Raw genomic sequence first — 20199 nt, forward strand, 5'->3', positions numbered from 1 at the left:
ATAATAATATACTGTAGAGAGAAGGATAATAATATACTGTAGAGAGAGAAGGATAATAATATACTGTAGAGAGAGAAGGATAATAATATACTGTAGAGAGAGAAGGATAATAATATACTGTAGAGAGAAGGATAATAATATACTGTAGAGAGAGAGAGAAGGATAATAATATACTGTAGAGAGAGAAGGATAATAATATACTGTAGAGAGAGAAGGATAATAATGTACTGTAGAGAGAGAGAGAAGGATAATAATATACTGTAGAGAGAGAGAGAAGGATAATAATATACTGTAGAGAGAAGGATAATAATATACTGTAGAGAGAGAAGGATAATAATATACTGTAGAGAGAGAAGGATAATAATATACTGTAGAGAGAGAAGGATAATTATATACTGTAGAGAGAGAAGGATAATAATATACTGTAGAGAGAGAAGGATAATAATATACTGTAGAGAGAGAAGGATAATAATATACTGTAGAGAGAGAAGGATAATAATATACTGTAGAGAGAGAAGGATAATAATATACTGTAGAGAGAGAAGGATAATAATATACTGTAGAGAGAGAAGGATAATAATATACTGTAGAGAGAGAAGGATAATAATATACTGTAGAGAGAGAAGGATAATAATGTACTGTAGAGAGAGAAGGATAATAATATACCGTAGAGAGAGAGAGAAGGATAATAATATACTGTAGAGAGAGAAGGATAATAATATACTGTAGAGAGAGAAGGATAATAATATACTGTAGAGAGAGAAGGATAATAATACACTGTAGAGAGAGAAGGATAATAATATACTGTAGAGAGAGAAGGATAATGATATACTGTAGAGAGAGAAGGATAATAATATACTGTAGAGAGAGAAGGATAATAATATACTGTAGAGAGAGAGAGAAGGATAATAATATACTGTAGAGAGAGAAGGATAATAATATACTGTAGAGAGAGAGAGAAGGATAATAATATACTGTAGAGAGTGAGAGAAGGATAATAATATACTGTAGAGAGAGAAGGATAATAATATACTGTAGAGAGAAGGATAATAATATACTGTAGAGAGAGAGAGAAGGATAATAATATACTGTAGAGAGAGAAGGATAATAATATACTGTAGAGAGAAGGATAATAATATACTGTAGAGAGAGAGAGAAGGATAATAATATACTGTAGAGAGAGAAGGATAATAATATACTGTAGAGAGAGAAGGATAATACTATTCTGTAGAGAGAAGGATAATAATATACTGTAGAGAGAGAAGGATAATAATATACTGTAGAGAGAAGGATAATAATGTACTGTAGAGAGAGAGAGAAGGATACTAATATACTGTAGAGAGAGAAGGATAATAATATACTGTAGAGAGAGAAGGATAATAATATACTGTAGAGAGAGAAGGATAATAATATACTGTAGAGAGAGAAGGATAATAATATACTGTAGAGAGAGAGAGAAGGATAATAATATACTGTAGAGAGAGAAGGATAATAATATACTGTAGAGAGAGAAGGATAATAATATACTGTAGAGAGAGAAGGATAATAATATTCTGTAGAGAGAGAAGGATAATAATATACTGTAGAGAGAGAGAGAAGGATAATAATATACTGTAGAGAGAGAAGGATAATAATATACTGTAGAGAGAGAAGGATAATAATATACTGTAGAGAGAGAAGGATAATAATATATTGTAGAGACAGAAGGAGAATAATATACTGTAGAGAGAGAAGGATAATAATATACTGTAGAGAGAGAAGGATAATAATATACTGTAGAGAGAGAAGGATAATAATATACTGTAGAGAGAGAAGGATAATAATATACTGTAGAGAGAGAAGGATAATAATATACTGTAGAGAGAGAAGGATAATAATATACTGTAGAGAGAGAGAGAAGGATAATAATATACTGTAGAGAGAGAAGGATAATAATATACTGTAGAGAGAGAAGGATAATAATATACTGTAGAGAGAGAGAAGGATAATAATATACTGTAGAGAGAGAAGGATAATAATATACCGTAGAGAGAGAGAAGGATAATAATATACTGTAGAGAGAGAAGGATAATAATATACTGTAGAGAGAGAAGGATAATAATATACTGTAGAGAGAGAGAAGGATAATAATATACTGTAGAGAGAGAAGGATAATGATATACTGTAGAGAGAAGGATAATAATATACTGTAGAGAGAGAAGGATAATACTATACCGTAGAGAGAGAGAGAAGGATAATAATATACTGTAGAGAGAGAAGGATAATAATATACCGTAGAGAGAGAGAGAAGGATAATAATATACTGTAGAGAGAGAAGGATAATAATATACTGTAGAGAGAGAAGGATAATAATATACTGTAGAGAGAGAAGGATAATAATATACTGTAGAGAGAGAAGGAGAATAATATACTGTAGAGAGAGAAGGATAATAATATACTGTAGAGAGAGAAGGATAATAATATACTGTAGAGAGAGAAGGATAATAATATACTGTAGAGAGAGAAGGATAATAATATACTGTAGAGAGAGAAGGATAATAATATACTGTAGAGAGAGAGAGAAGGATAATAATATACTGTAGAGAGAGAAGGATAATAATATACTGTAGAGAGAGAAAGATAATAATATACTGTAGAGAGAGAAGGATAATAATATACTGTAGAGAGAGAAGGATAATAATATACTGTAGAGAGAGAGAGAAGGATAATAATATACTGTAGAGAGAGAGAGAAGGATAATAATATACTGTAGAGAGAGAAGGATAATAATATACTGTAGAGAGAGAGAAGGATAATAATATACTGTAGAGAGAGAAGGATAATAATATACCGTAGAGAGAGAGAAGGATAATAATATACTGTAGAGAGAGAAGGATAATAATATACTGTAGAGAGAGAAGGATAATAATATACTGTAGAGAGAGAGAAGGATAATAATATACTGTAGAGAGAGAAGGATAATGATATACTTTAGAGAGAAGGATAATAATATACTGTAGAGAGAGAAGGATAATACTATACCGTAGAGAGAGAGAGAAGGATAATAATATACTGTAGAGAGAGAAGGATAATAATATACCGTAGAGAGAGAGAGAAGGATAATAATATACTGTAGAGAGAGAAGGATAATAATATACTGTAGAGAGAGAAGGATAATAATATACCGTAGAGAGAGAGAGAAGGATAATAATATACTGTAGAGAGAAGGATAATAATATACTGTAGAGAGAGAAGGATAATAATATACTGTAGAGAGAGAAGGATAATAATATACTGTAGAGAGAGAGAGAAGGATAATAATATACTGTAGAGAGAGAAGGATAATAATATACTGTAGAGAGAGAAGGATAATAATATACTGTAGAGAGAGAAGGATAATAATATACCGTAGAGAGAGAGAGAAGGATAATAATATACTGTAGAGAGAGAAGGATAATAATATACTGTAGAGAGAGAAGGATAATAATATACTGTAGAGAGAGAATGATAGTAATATTCTGTAGACAGAAGGATAATAATATACTGTAGAGAGAGAGAGAAGGATAACAATATACTGTAGAGAGAGAGAGAAGGATAATAATATACTGTAGAGAGAAGGATAATAATATACTGAGAGAGAAGGATAATAATATACTGTAGAGAGAGAAGGATAATAATATACTGTAGAGAGAAGGATAATAATGTACTGTAGAGAGAGAGAGAAGGATAATAATATACTGTAGAGAGAGAAGGATAATAATATACTGTAGAGAGAGAAGGATAATAATATACTGTAGAGAGAGAAGGATAATAATATACTGTAGAGAGAGAAGGATAATAATATACTGTAGAGAGAGAAGGATAATAATATACTGTAGAGAGAGAAGGATAATAATATACTGTAGAGAGAGAAGGATAATAATATACTGTAGAGAGAGAAGGATAATAATATACTGTAGAGAGAGAAGGATAATAATATACTGTAGAGAGAGAAGGAGAATAATATACTGTAGAGAGAGAAGGATAATAATATACTGTAGAGAGAGAAGGATAATAATATACTGTAGAGAGAGAAGGAGAATAATATACTGTAGAGAGAGAAGGATAATAATATACTGTAGAGAGAGAAGGATAATAATATACTGTAGAGAGAGAAGGATAATAATGTACTGTGGAGAGAGAGAGAAGGATAATAATATACTGTAGAGAGAGAAGGATAATAATATACTGTAGATAGAGAGAGAATGATAATAATATACTGTAGAGAGAGAGAGAAGGATAATACTATACTGTAGAGAGAGAGAGAAGGATAATAATATACTGTAGAGAGAGAAGGATAATAATATACTGTAGAGAGAGAAGGATAATAATATACTGTAGAGAGAGAAGGATAATAATATACTGTAGAGAGAGAGAGAAGGATAATAATATACTGTAGAGAGAGAAGGATAATAATATACTGTAGAGAGAGAAGGATAATAATATACTGTAGAGAGAGAAGGATAATAATATACTGTAGAGAGAGAAGGATAATAATATACTGTAGAGAGAGAAGGATAATAATATACTGTAGAGAGAGAGAAGGATAATAATATACTGTAGAGAGAGAAGGATAATGATATACTGTAGAGAGAAGGATAATAATATACTGTAGAGAGAGAAGGATAATAATATACTGTAGAGAGAGAGAGAAGGAGAATAATATACTGTAGAGAGAGAGAGAAGGATAATAATATACTGTAGAGAGAGAGAGAAGGATAATAATATACCGTAGAGAGAGAGAAGGATAATAATATACTGTAGAGAGAGAAGGATAATAATATACTGTAGAGAGAGAAGGATAATAATATACTGTAGAGAGAGAGAAGGATAATAATATACTGTAGAGAGAGAAGGATAATGATATACTGTAGAGAGAAGGATAATAATATACTGTAGAGAGAGAAGGATAATACTATACCGTAGAAAGAGAGAGAAGGATAATAATATACTGTAGAGAGAGAAGGATAATAATATACCGTAGAGAGAGAGAGAAGGATAATAATATACTGTAGAGAGAGAGAGAAGGATAATAATATACTTTAGAGAGAGAAGGATAATAATATACTGTAGAGAGAGAGAAGGATAATAATATACTGTAGAGAGAGAAGGATAATAATATACCGTAGAGAGAGAGAAGGATAATAATATACTGTAGAGAGAGAAGGATAATAATATACTGTAGAGAGAGAAGGATAATAATATACTGTAGAGAGAGAGAAGGATAATAATATACTGTAGAGAGAGAAGGATAATGATATACTGTAGAGAGAAGGATAATAATATACTGTAGAGAGAGAAGGATAATACTATACCGTAGAGAGAGAGAGAAGGATAATAATATACTGTAGAGAGAGAAGGATAATAATATACTGTAGAGAGAGAAGGATAATAATATACCGTAGAGAGAGAGAGAAGGATAATAATATACTGTAGAGAGAGAAGGATAATAATATACTGTAGAGAGAGAAGGATAATAATATACTGTAGAGAGAGAAGGATAATAATATACTGTAGAGAGAGAAGGATAATAATATACTGTAGAGAGAGAAGGATAATAATATACTGTAGAGAGAGAAGGATAATAATATACTGTAGAGAGAGAGAGAAGGATAATAATATACTGTAGAGAGAGAAGGATAATAATATACTGTAGAGAGAGAAGGATAATAATATACTGTAGAGAGAGAGAAGGATAATAATATACTGTAGAGAGAGAAGGATAATAATATACCGTAGAGAGAGAGAAGGATAATAATATACTGTAGAGAGAGAAGGATAATAATATACTGTAGAGAGAGAAGGATAATAATATACTGTAGAGAGAGAGAAGGATAATAATATACTGTAGAGAGAGAAGGATAATGATATACTGTAGAGAGAAGGATAATAATATACTGTAGAGAGAGAAGGATAATACTATACCGTAGAGAGAGAGAGAAGGATAATAATATACTGTAGAGAGAGAAGGATAATAATATACCGTAGAGAGAGAGAGAAGGATAATAATATACTGTAGAGAGAGAAGGATAATAATATACTGTAGAGAGAGAAGGATAATAATATACTGTAGAGAGAGAAGGATAATAATATACTGTAGAGAGAGAAGGAGAATAATATACTGTAGAGAGAGAAGGATAATAATATACTGTAGAGAGAGAAGGATAATAATATACTGTAGAGAGAGAAGGATAATAATATACTGTAGAGAGAGAAGGATAATAATATACTGTAGAGAGAGAAGGATAATAATATACTGTAGAGAGAGAGAGAAGGATAATAATATACTGTAGAGAGAGAAGGATAATAATATACTGTAGAGAGAGAAAGATAATAATATACTGTAGAGAGAGAAGGATAATAATATACTGTAGAGAGAGAAGGATAATAATATACTGTAGAGAGAGAGAGAAGGATAATAATATACTGTAGAGAGAGAGAGAAGGATAATAATATACTGTAGAGAGAGAAGGATAATAATATACTGTAGAGAGAGAGAAGGATAATAATATACTGTAGAGAGAGAAGGATAATAATATACCGTAGAGAGAGAGAAGGATAATAATATACTGTAGAGAGAGAAGGATAATAATATACTGTAGAGAGAGAAGGATAATAATATACTGTAGAGAGAGAGAAGGATAATAATATACTGTAGAGAGAGAAGGATAATGATATACTTTAGAGAGAAGGATAATAATATACTGTAGAGAGAGAAGGATAATACTATACCGTAGAGAGAGAGAGAAGGATAATAATATACTGTAGAGAGAGAAGGATAATAATATACCGTAGAGAGAGAGAGAAGGATAATAATATACTGTAGAGAGAGAAGGATAATAATATACTGTAGAGAGAGAAGGATAATAATATACCGTAGAGAGAGAGAGAAGGATAATAATATACTGTAGAGAGAAGGATAATAATATACTGTAGAGAGAGAAGGATAATAATATACTGTAGAGAGAGAAGGATAATAATATACTGTAGAGAGAGAGAGAAGGATAATAATATACTGTAGAGAGAGAAGGATAATAATATACTGTAGAGAGAGAAGGATAATAATATACTGTAGAGAGAGAAGGATAATAATATACCGTAGAGAGAGAGAGAAGGATAATAATATACTGTAGAGAGAGAAGGATAATAATATACTGTAGAGAGAGAAGGATAATAATATACTGTAGAGAGAGAATGATAGTAATATTCTGTAGACAGAAGGATAATAATATACTGTAGAGAGAGAGAGAAGGATAACAATATACTGTAGAGAGAGAGAGAAGGATAATAATATACTGTAGAGAGAAGGATAATAATATACTGAGAGAGAAGGATAATAATATACTGTAGAGAGAGAAGGATAATAATATACTGTAGAGAGAAGGATAATAATGTACTGTAGAGAGAGAGAGAAGGATAATAATATACTGTAGAGAGAGAAGGATAATAATATACTGTAGAGAGAGAAGGATAATAATATACTGTAGAGAGAGAAGGATAATAATATACTGTAAAGAGAGAGAAGGATAATAATATACTGTAGAGAGAGAAGGATAATAATATACTGTAGAGAGAGAAGGATAATAATATACTGTAGAGAGAGAAGGATAATAATATACTGTAGAGAGAGAAGGATAATAATATACTGTAGAGAGAGAAGGATAATAATATACTGTAGAGAGAGAAGGAGAATAATATACTGTAGAGAGAGAAGGATAATAATATACTGTAGAGAGAGAAGGATAATAATATACTGTAGAGAGAGAAGGAGAATAATATACTGTAGAGAGAGAAGGATAATAATATACTGTAGAGAGAGAAGGATAATAATATACTGTAGAGAGAGAAGGATAATAATGTACTGTGGAGAGAGAGAGAAGGATAATAATATACTGTAGAGAGAGAAGGATAATAATATACTGTAGATAGAGAGAGAATGATAATAATATACTGTAGAGAGAGAGAGAAGGATAATACTATACTGTAGAGAGAGAGAGAAGGATAATAATATACTGTAGAGAGAGAAGGATAATAATATACTGTAGAGAGAGAAGGATAATAATATACTGTAGAGAGAGAAGGATAATAATATACTGTAGAGAGAGAGAGAAGGATAATAATATACTGTAGAGAGAGAAGGATAATAATATACTGTAGAGAGAGAAGGATAATAATATACTGTAGAGAGAGAAGGATAATAATATACTGTAGAGAGAGAAGGATAATAATATACTGTAGAGAGAGAAGGATAATAATATACTGTAGAGAGAGAGAAGGATAATAATATACTGTAGAGAGAGAAGGATAATGATATACTGTAGAGAGAAGGATAATAATATACTGTAGAGAGAGAAGGATAATAATATACTGTAGAGAGAGAGAGAAGGAGAATAATATACTGTAGAGAGAGAGAGAAGGATAATAATATACTGTAGAGAGAGAGAGAAGGATAATAATATACCGTAGAGAGAGAGAAGGATAATAATATACTGTAGAGAGAGAAGGATAATAATATACTGTAGAGAGAGAAGGATAATAATATACTGTAGAGAGAGAGAAGGATAATAATATACTGTAGAGAGAGAAGGATAATGATATACTGTAGAGAGAAGGATAATAATATACTGTAGAGAGAGAAGGATAATACTATACCGTAGAAAGAGAGAGAAGGATAATAATATACTGTAGAGAGAGAAGGATAATAATATACCGTAGAGAGAGAGAGAAGGATAATAATATACTGTAGAGAGAGAGAGAAGGATAATAATATACTTTAGAGAGAGAAGGATAATAATATACTGTAGAGAGAGAGAAGGATAATAATATACTGTAGAGAGAGAAGGATAATAATATACCGTAGAGAGAGAGAAGGATAATAATATGCTGTAGAGAGAGAAGGATAATAATATACTGTAGAGAGAGAAGGATAATAATATACTGTAGAGAGAGAGAAGGATAATAATATACTGTAGAGAGAGAAGGATAATGATATACTGTAGAGAGAAGGATAATAATATACTGTAGAGAGAGAAGGATAATACTATACCGTAGAGAGAGAGAGAAGGATAATAATATACTGTAGAGAGAGAAGGATAATAATATACTGTAGAGAGAGAAGGATAATAATATACCGTAGAGAGAGAGAGAAGGATAATAATATACTGTAGAGAGAGAAGGATAATAATATACCGTAGAGAGAGAGAGAAGGATAATAATATACTGTAGAGAGAGAAGGATAATAATATACTGTAGAGAGAGAAGGATAATAATATACTGTAGAGAGAGAGAGAAGGATAATAATATACTGTAGAGAGAGAGAGAAGGATAACAATATACTGTAGAGAGAGAGAGAAGGATAATAATATACTGTAGAGAGAAGGATAATAATATACTGAGAGAGAAGGATAATAATATACTGTAGAGAGAGAGAGAAGGATAATAATATACTGTAGAGAGAGAAGGATAATAATATACTGTAGAGAGAGAAGGATAATAATATACCGTAGAGAGAGAGAGAAGGATAATAATATACTGTAGAGAGAGAAGGATAATAATATACTGTAGAGAGAGAAGGATAATAATATACTGTAGAGAGAGAATGATAATAATATTCTGTAGACAGAAGGATAATAATATACTGTAGAGAGAGAGAGAAGGATAACAATATACTGTAGAGAGAGAGAGAAGGATAATAATATACTGTAGAGAGAAGGATAATAATATACTGAGAGAGAAGGATAATAATATACTGTAGAGAGAGAGAGAAGGATAATAATATACTGTAGAGAGAGAAGGATAATAATATACTGTAGAGAGAGAAGGAGAATAATATACTGTAGAGAGAGAAGGATAATAATATACTGTAGAGAGAGAAGGATAATAATATACTGTAGAGAGAGAAGGATAATAATATACTGTAGAGAGAGAGAGAAGGATAATAATATACTGTAGAGAGAGAAGGATAATAATATACTGTAGATAGAGAGAGAAGGATAATAATATACTGTAGAGAGAGAAGGATAATAATATACCGTAGAGAGAGAGAGAAGGATAATAATATACTGTAGAGAGAGAAGGATAATAATATACTGTAGAGAGAGAAGGATAATAATATACCGTAGAGAGAGAGAGAAGGATAATAATATACTGTAGAGAGAAGGATAATAATATACTGTAGAGAGAGAAGGATAATAATATACTGTAGAGAGAGAAGGATAATAATATACTGTAGAGAGAGAGAGAAGGATAATAATATACTGTAGAGAGAGAAGGATAATAATATACTGTAGAGAGAGAAGGATAATAATATACTGTAGAGATTGAAGGATAATAATATACCGTAGAGAGAGAGAGAAGGATAATAATATACTGTAGAGAGAGAAGGATAATAATATACTGTAGAGAGAGAAGGATAATAATATACTGTAGAGAGAGAATGATAATAATATTCTGTAGACAGAAGGATAATAATATACTGTAGAGAGAGAGAGAAGGATAACAATATACTGTAGAGAGAGAGAGAGAAGGATAATAATATACTGTAGAGAGAAGGATAATAATATACTGAGAGAGAAGGATAATAATATACTGTAGAGAGAGAGAGAGAAGGATAATAATATACTGTAGAGAGAGAAGGATAATAATATACTGTAGAGAGAAGGATAATAATGTACTGTAGAGAGAAGGATAATAATATACTGTAGAGAGAGAGAGAAGGATAATAATATACTGTAGAGAGAGAAGGATAATAATATACTGTAGAGAGAGAAGGATAATAATATACTGTAGAGAGAGAAGGATAATAATATACTGTAGAGAGAGAAGGAGAATAATATACTGTAGAGAGAGAAGGATAATAATATACTGTAGAGAGAGAAGGATAATAATATACTGTAGATAGAGAGAGAAGGATAATAATATACTGTAGAGAGAGAAGGATAATACTATACTGTAGAGAGAGAGAGAAGGATAATAATATACTGTAGAGAGAGAGAGAAGGATAATAATATACTGTAGAGAGAGAAGGATAATACTATACTGTAGAGAGAGAGAGAAGGATAATAATATACTGTAGAGAGAGAAGGATAATACTATACTGTAGAGAGAGAGAGAAGGATAATAATATACTGTAGAGAGAGAAGGATAATACTATACTGTAGAGAGAGAGAGAAGGATAATAATATACTGTAGAGAGAGAAGGATAATAATATACTGTAGAGAGAGAAGGATAATAATATACTGTAGAGAGAGAAGGATAATAATATACTGTAGAGAGAGAGAGAAGGATAATAATATACTGTAGAGAGAGAAGGATAATAATATACTGTAGAGAGAGAAGGATAATAATATACTGTAGAGAGAGAAGGATAATAATATACTGTAGAGAGAGAAGGAGAATAATATACTGTAGAGAGAGAGAGAAGGATAATAATATACTGTAGAGAGAGAAGGATAATAATATACCGTAGAGAGAGAGAAGGATAATAATATACTGTAGAGAGAGAAGGATAATAATATACTGTAGAGAGAGAAGGATAATAATATACTGTAGAGAGAGAGAAGGATAATAATATACTGTAGAGAGAGAAGGATAATGATATACTGTAGAGAGAAGGATAATAATATACTGTAGAGAGAGAAGGATAATACTATACCGTAGAAAGAGAGAGAAGGATAATAATATACTGTAGAGAGAGAAGGATAATAATATACCGTAGAGAGAGAGAGAAGGATAATAATATACTGTAGAGAGAGAGAGAAGGATAATAATATACTGTAGAGAGAGAGAGAAGGATAATAATATACTGTAGAGAGAGAAGGATAATAATATACTGTAGAGAGAGAGAAGGATAATAATATACTGTAGAGAGAGAAGGATAATAATATACTGTAGAGAGAGAAGGATAATAATATACTGTAGAGAGAGAGAAGGATAATAATATACTGTAGAGAGAGAAGGATAATGATATACTGTAGAGAGAAGGATAATAATATACTGTAGAGAGAGAAGGATAATACTATACCGTAGAGAGAGAGAGAAGGATAATAATATACTGTAGAGAGAGAAGGATAATAATATACCGTAGAGAGAGAGAGAAGCATAATAATATACTGTAGAGAGAGAAGGATAATAATATACTGTAGAGAGAGAAGGATAATAATATACCGTAGAGAGAGAGAGAAGGATAATAATATACTGTAGAGAGAAGGATAATAATATACTGTAGAGAGAGAAGGATAATAATATACTGTAGAGAGAGAAGGATAATAATATACTGTAGAGAGAGAGAGAAGGATAATAATATACTGTAGAGAGAGAAGGATAATAATATACTGTAGAGAGAGAAGGATAATAATATACTGTAGAGAGAGAAGGATAATAATATACCATAGAGAGAGAGAGAAGGATAATAATATACTGTAGAGAGAGAAGGATAATAATATACTGTAGAGAGAGAAGGATAATAATATACTGTAGAGAGAGAATGATAATAATATTCTGTAGACAGAAGGATAATAATATACTGTAGAGAGAGAGAGAAGGATAACAATATACTGTAGAGAGAGAGAAGGATAATAATATACTGTAGAGAGAAGGATAATAATATACTGAGAGAGAAGGATAATAATATACTGTAGAGAGAGAGAGAAGGATAATAATATACTGTAGAGAGAGAAGGATAATAATATACTGTAGAGAGAGAAGGATAATAATGTACTGTAGAGAGAGAAGGATAATAATATACTGTAGAGAGAGAAGGATAATTATATACTGTAGAGAGAGAAGGATAATAATATACTGTAGAGAGAGAAGGATAATAATATACTGTAGAGAGAGAAGGATAATAATATACTGTAGAGAGAGAAGGAGAATAATATACTGTAGAGAGAGAAGGATAATAATATACTGTAGAGAGAGAAGGATAATAATATACTGTAGAGAGAGAAGGATAATAATATACTGTAGAGAGAGAGAGAAGGATAATAATATACTGTAGATAGAGAGAGAAGGATAATAATATACTGTAGAGAGAGAAGGATAATAATATACTGTAGAGAGAGAAGGATAATAATATACTGTAGAGAGAGAAGGATAATAATGTACTGTAGAGAGAGAAGGATAATAATATACTGTAGAGAGAGAAGGATAATAATATACTGTAGAGAGAGAAGGATAATAATATACTGTAGAGAGAGAGAGAAGGATAATAATATACTGTAGAGAGAGAAGGATAATAATATACTGTAGAGAGAGAAGGATAATAATATACTGTAGAGAGAGAAGGATAATAATATACTGTAGAGAGAGAGAGAAGGATAATAATATACTGTAGATAGAGAGAGAAGGATAATAATATACTGTAGAGAGAGAAGGATAATACTATACTGTAGAGAGAGAGAGAAGGATAATAATATACTGTAGAGAGAGAAGGATAATAATATACTGTAGATAGAGAAGGATAATAATATACTGTAGAGAGAGAAGGATAATAATATACTGTAGAGAGAGAAGGATAATACTATACTGTAGAGAGAGAGAGAAGGATAATAATATACTGTAGAGAGAGAAGGATAATAATATACTGTAGAGAGAGAAGGATAATAATATACTGTAGAGAGAGAAGGATAATAATATACTGTAGAGAGAGAGAGAAGGATAATAATATACTGTAGAGAGAGAAGGATAATAATATACTGTAGAGAGAGAAGGATAATAATATACTGTAGAGAGAGAAGGATAATAATATACTGTAGAGAGAGAAGGAGAATAATATACTGTAGAGAGAGAGAGAAGGATAATAATATACTGTAGAGAGAGAAGGATAATAATATACCGTAGAGAGAGAGAAGGATAATAATATACTGTAGAGAGAGAAGGATAATAATATACTGTAGAGAGAGAAGGATAATAATATACTGTAGAAAGAGAGAAGGATAATAATATACTGTAGAGAGAGAAGGATAATGATATACTGTAGAGAGAAGGATAATAATATACTGTAGAGAGAGAAGGATAATACTATACCGTAGAAAGAGAGAGAAGGATAATAATATACTGTAGAGAGAGAAGGATAATAATATACCGTAGAGAGAGAGAGAAGGATAATAACATACTGTAGAGAGAGAAGGATAATAATATACTGTAGAGAGAGAAGGATAATAATATACTGTAGAGAGAGAAGGATAATAATATACTGTAGAGAGAGAATGATAATAATATACTGTAGAGAGAGAAGGATAATAATATACTGTAGAGAGAGAAGGATAATAATATACTGTAGAGAGAGATGGATAATAATATACTGTAGAGAGAGAAGGATAATAATATACGGTAGAGAGAGAAGGATAATAATATACTGTAGAGAGAGAAGGATAATAATATACTGTAGAGAGAGAGAGAAGGATAATAATATACTGTAGAGAGAGAGAGAGAAGGATAATAATATACTGTAGAGAGAGAAGGATAATAATATACTGTAGAGAGAGAAGGATAATAATATACTGTAGAGAGAGAGAGAAGGATAATAATATACTGTAGAGAGAGAGAGAGAAGGATAATAATATACTGTAGAGAGAGAAGGATAATAATATACTGTAGAGAGAGAAGGATAATAATATACTGTAGAGAGAGAAGGATAATAATATACTGTAGAGAGAGAGAGAAGGATAATAATATACTGTAGAGAGAGAAGGATAATAATGTACTGTAGAGAGAGAGAGAAGGATAATAATATACTGTAGAGAGAGAAGGATAATAATATACTGTAGATAGAGAGAGAAGGATAATAATATACTGTAGAGAGAGAAGGATAATACTATACTGTAGAGAGAGAGAGAAGGATAATAATATACTGTAGAGAGAGAAGGATAATAATATACTGTAGAGAGAGAAGGATAATAATATACTGTAGAGAGAGAAGGATAATAATATACTGTAGAGAGAGAAGGATAATAATATACTGTAGAGAGAGAAGGATAATAATATACTGTAGAGAGAGAAGGATACTAATATACTGTAGAGAGAGAAGGATAATAATATACTGTAGAGAGAGAAGGATAATAATATACTGTAGAGAGAGAAGGATAATAATATACTGTAGAGAGAGAAGGATAATAATATACTGTAGAGAGAGAGAGAACGATAATAATATACTGTAGAGAGAGAAGGATAATAATATACTGTAGAGAGAGAAGGATAATAATATACTGTAGAGAGAGAAGGATAATAATATACTGTAGAGAGAGAAGGATAATAATATACTGTAGAGAGAGAAGGATAATAATATACTGTAGAGAGAGAAGGATAATAATATACTGTAGAGAGAGAAGGATAATAATATACTGTAGAGAGAGAAGGATAATAATATACTGTAGAGAGAGAGAGAAGGATAATAATATACTGTAGAGAGAGAAGGATAATAATATACTGTAGAGAGAGAGAGAAGGATAATAATATACTGTAGAGAGAAGGATAATAATATACTGTAGAGAGAAGGATAATAATATACTGTAGAGAGAGAAGGATAATAATATACTGTAGAGAGAGAAGGATAATAATATACTGTAGAGAGAGAAGGATAATAATATACTGTAGAGAGAGAAGGATAATAATATACTGTAGAGAGAGAGAGAAGGATAATAATATACTGTAGAGAGAGAAGGATAATAATATACTGTAGAGAGAGAAGGATAATAATATACTGTAGAGAGAGAAGGATAATAATATACTGTAGAGAGAAGGATAATAATATACTGTAGAGAGAGAAGGATAATAATATACTGTAGAGAGAGAAGGATAATAATATACTGTAGAGAGAGAAGGATAATAATATACTGTAGAGAGAGAAGGATAATAATATACTGTAGAGAGAGAAGGATAATAATATACTGTAGAGAGAGAAGGATAATAATATACTGTAGAGAGAGAAGGATAATAATATACCGTAGAGAGAGAAGGATAATAATATACTGTAGAGAGAGAAGGATAATAATATACTGTAGAGAGAGAAGGATAATAATATACCGTAGAGAGAGAAGGATAATAATATACTGTAGAGAGAGAAGGATAATAATATACTGTAGAGAGAGAAGGATAATAATATACTGTATTTTTACAGTGACAGACAGTGTGTGTGGATCGCTCTCTTTCTCTCACTCTTTGTCAGTGTGTGTGTGTGTGTGTGTGCACGTGGCATTCATTCACTCTAAAAACATCAACATCAACACTCCAAGTCCCCGCAGACCGCCGTTTAACGCTCCCCGGTAATCATGGGAATTTTCTCCCCTTCCCTAGCGGGGTACTCTCCCCTCCACTCCTCTCTCCTCCGCTCCGCGCTGGGGCCTACCAGATCCCTGCATGCTGGGGCCTATCAGATCCCTGCATGCTGGGGCCTACCAGATCCCTGCATGCTGGGGCCTACCAGATCCCTGCATGCTGGGGCCTACCAGATCCCTGCATGCTGGGGCCTACCAGATCCCTGCATGCTGTGGCCTACCAGATCCCCTGCGCGGTGGGGCCTACCAGATCCCTGCATGCTGGGGCCTACCAGATCCCTGCATGCTAGGGCCTACCAGATCCCTGCATGCTGGGGCCTACCAGATCCCTGCATGCTGGGGCCTATCAGATCCCTGCATGCTAGGGCCTACCAGATCCCTGCATGCTGGGGCCTACCAGATCCCTGCATGCTAGGGCCTACCAGATCCCTGCATGCTGGGGCCTACCAGATCCCTGCATGCTGGGGCCTACCAGATCCCTGCATGCTGGGGCCTACCAGATCCCCTGCGCGGTGGGGCCTACCAGATCCCGGCATGCTGGGGCCTATCAGATCCCTGCATGCTGGGGCCTACCAGATCCCCTGCGCGGTGGGGCCTACCAGATCCCCTGCATGCTAGGGCCTACCAGATCCCTGCATGCTGGGGCCTACCAGATCCCTGCATGCTGGGGCCTACCAGATCCCTGCATGCTGGGGCCTACCAGATCCCCTGCATGCTGGGGCCTACCATATCCCTGCATGCTGGGGCCTACCAGATCCCTGCATGCTGGGGCCTACCAGATCCCCTGCATGCTGGGGCCTACCAGATCCCCTGCGCGGCGGGGCCCTCAGAATCCAATAGAAGAGCTTGTATCCCCTGAAGATACAGTACAAATCTTCATTGGTTTTATCTCAGCTGGGGTTGTCACTTTTCTCAATGAGCTTAGTCCTTCTCACCGCTGTCTGCCAGGGCCCTGTGTTCTCACACGCACACACACACACACACACACACAAACACACACCAATGCACACACGCTCGCACATGCATGGACACGCCCGCACGGTCCCGTCCGACACCCCTTCTCTCCTCTCTTCTCCTCCTCTATTCCCTCTCTCCTCCCATCGCCACCCAGGACCGACAGCCCTCCTCTTCTCTCCTCCTCTCTCTTCCCATCGCCACCCAGGACCGACACCCCTCCTCTTCTCTTTTCTCCCCCTCTCTCCTCCCATCGCCACCCAGGACCGACACCTCTCTTATCCTCTCTTCTCCTCCCATCACCATCCAGGACCGACATCCCTCCTCTCTTCTCCTCTCTTCTCCTCCTCTCTTCTCCTCCTCTCCTCTCTCCTCCTCTCTTCTCCTCTCCTCTCCTCTCTTCTCCTCTCTTCTCCTCTCTCCTCCTCTCTTCTCCTCTCCTCTCCTCTCTTCTCCTCTCCTCTCTTCTCCTCTCTCCTCCTCTCTCCTCCTCTCTTCTCCTCTCCTCTTTTCTCCTCTCTTCTCCCCCTCTCTCCTCTCTTCTCCTCTCTTCTCCTCTCTCCTCCTCTCTTCTCCTCTCCTCTCTTCTCCTCTCTTCTCCCCCTCTCTCCTCTCTTCTCCTCTCTTCTCCTCTCTTCTCTTCTCCTCTCTTCTCCTCTCTTCTCTTCTCCTCTCCTCTCTCCTCTCGTCTCCTCTCTTCTCCTCTCTCCTCCTCTCTTCTCCTATATTCTCCTCTCGTCTCTTCTCCCCCTCTCTCCTCTCTTCTCCCCCTCTCTCCTCTCCTCCCATTTCCACCAGGACCCTTCAGTTAGTTTTCTTCTTCTCTCTTCTTGTGTCGGGGTCTAGCTCCTTTCCTCTCCTGTCTTTGTTCTCTAGGGGTGAGGAAGGAGGGATTAAGGAGGGAGGGAGGGAAGAAGGAGGGAAGGAACGCAGGAGGACACTGGTATTGTTCCAAGACGCCCTCCGCTCTTCCACCGCTTGTTTTTGGGCCAGGTCTTGCGACATACTGAGAGGAGGAAAGTGTGTGTGTGCGTGTGTGTGTGTGTGCGTGTGTGTGTGTGTGCCATTCGAGAGGTCTTTTAGGATGCAGTGGAATGTGCCTAATCTGCTGCTATCAGTATGCAAATTGGTGTTTGTTTATGTTTCTGTGTGTGTGTGTGTGTTTGTGTGCATGTGCGTGTGCGTGTGCGCGTGTGCGTGTGCGCGTGTGTGTGTGTGTGGTGGATTCGGCCAAGTCAGGGGACGATGGAAGAAGCATCAAATAGTGTGCAAGGCCCCCTGTAAATACATCCCTGGAGAATAGATGCTTCTGTTCATAAAAGTTGCTCTTTTAGATATGGTGTGTGTGTGTGTGCGTGTGGGTGTGTGTGTGTGTGTGTGTGTGTGTGTGTGTGTGTGAGTGTGTGTGTGTGTGTGTGTGTGTGTGTGTGTGTGTGTGTGTGTGCATGTGGGTGCGTGCTAGTTATATTGAATTGGATAATTATGGGATTTGGGCTTTATGTTTTCTTTCTCTCTTACCTCATATTGTACTCTGCAGTACGACTCCTTCAGGACCCATTCATGTATTCCAAGTACCAGTGCTTTCCTCCTTCAATAAAAGAGAACCCTTCTCTCTCTACATAAAAACCCCTTACGTTTTGATAGCCCCTTTCCTCTCCTCTACCATTCAGTGCAGGATAACTCGAGCAGGGTAACCCCTCTCCTCTCCTCTCCTCTCCTCTCCTCTCCTCTCCTCTCCTCTCCTCTCCTCTCCTCTCCTCTCCTCTCCCTCTCCCTCTCCCTCTCCCTCTCCCTCTCCCTCTCCCTCTCCTCTCCTCTCCTCTCCTCTCCTCTCCTCTCCTCTCCTCTCCTCTCCTCTCCTCTCCTCTCTACCATTCAGAGCAGGATAACTCCTCTCCTCTCCTCTTCTCCTCTTCTCCTCTTCTCCTCTCCTCTTCTCCTCTCCTCTCCTCTCCTCTCCTCTCCTCTCCTCTCCTCTCTACCATTCAGAGCATGATAACTCCTCTCCTCTCCTCTCCTCTCCTCTCCTCTCCTCTCCTCTCCTCTCCTCTCCTCTCTACCATTCAGAGCAGGATAACTCCTCTCCTCTCCTCTCCTCTCCTCTCCTCTCCTCTCCTCTCCTCTCTACCATTCAGAGCAGGATAACTCCTCTCCTCTTCTCCTCTTCTCTTCTCCTCTCCTCTCCTCTCCTCTCCTCTCCTCTCCTCTCCTCTCCTCTCCTCTCCTCTCCTCTCTACCATTCAGAGCAGGATAACTCCTCTCCTCTTCTCCTCTTCTCCTCTTCTCCTCTTCTCCTCTCCTCTCCTCTCCTCTCCTCTCCTCTCTACCATTTAGAGCAGGATAACTCCTCTCCTCTCCTCTCCTCTCCTCTCCTCTTCTCTCCTCTCCTCTCCTCTCCTCTCTACCATTCAGAGCAGGTAAAGAGCTCTGGGTTTAAATATTAAAGAGCCAGTCGGTAAAACCTTCCTCACAAATTAAAAAGTAATTAATGTTTCTACCTTTAATGCACAGATCTGGCTGGCTGGGAGTCCACAGCTTGGCTCTACCCTGGGCCTCTCTCTCTCTCTCCCCCTCTATCTCTGTCTCTTAATGCTCAGTCTGGGTACCTATCTACCTACGTACCTGGGTAAGTGTTTTTTTGTATCCACCAGCCCATATTCAAGTGTGACTGTGACTTCCCAAGGAGCCACCCGCCCCGGTCCGCCATACAGCCTAAAACTCCAGATCAACTCTCCACATTGCTTTACCTTTTTAGCAATTAGAGCACCTTGGCTTAAATAATAAACGTAGAACATTCCACCTCACCCCAACTTCCTAATAGACCTTGGTTCAAATACTATTTGAAATAATATCAAGTTCTATTAGCTGTGCTTGATTGATCTTGCCTGTTGCGATGGAACCAATAGAAACACTTCAAAAGTCTTAACCCCGCCCATCTGGGCACTCCAGGCA

The sequence above is a fragment of the Salvelinus fontinalis genome, chromosome 37 (assembly GCF_029448725.1).
Source record: "Salvelinus fontinalis isolate EN_2023a chromosome 37, ASM2944872v1, whole genome shotgun sequence".
Classification (NCBI taxonomy): Eukaryota; Metazoa; Chordata; class Actinopteri; order Salmoniformes; family Salmonidae; genus Salvelinus; species Salvelinus fontinalis.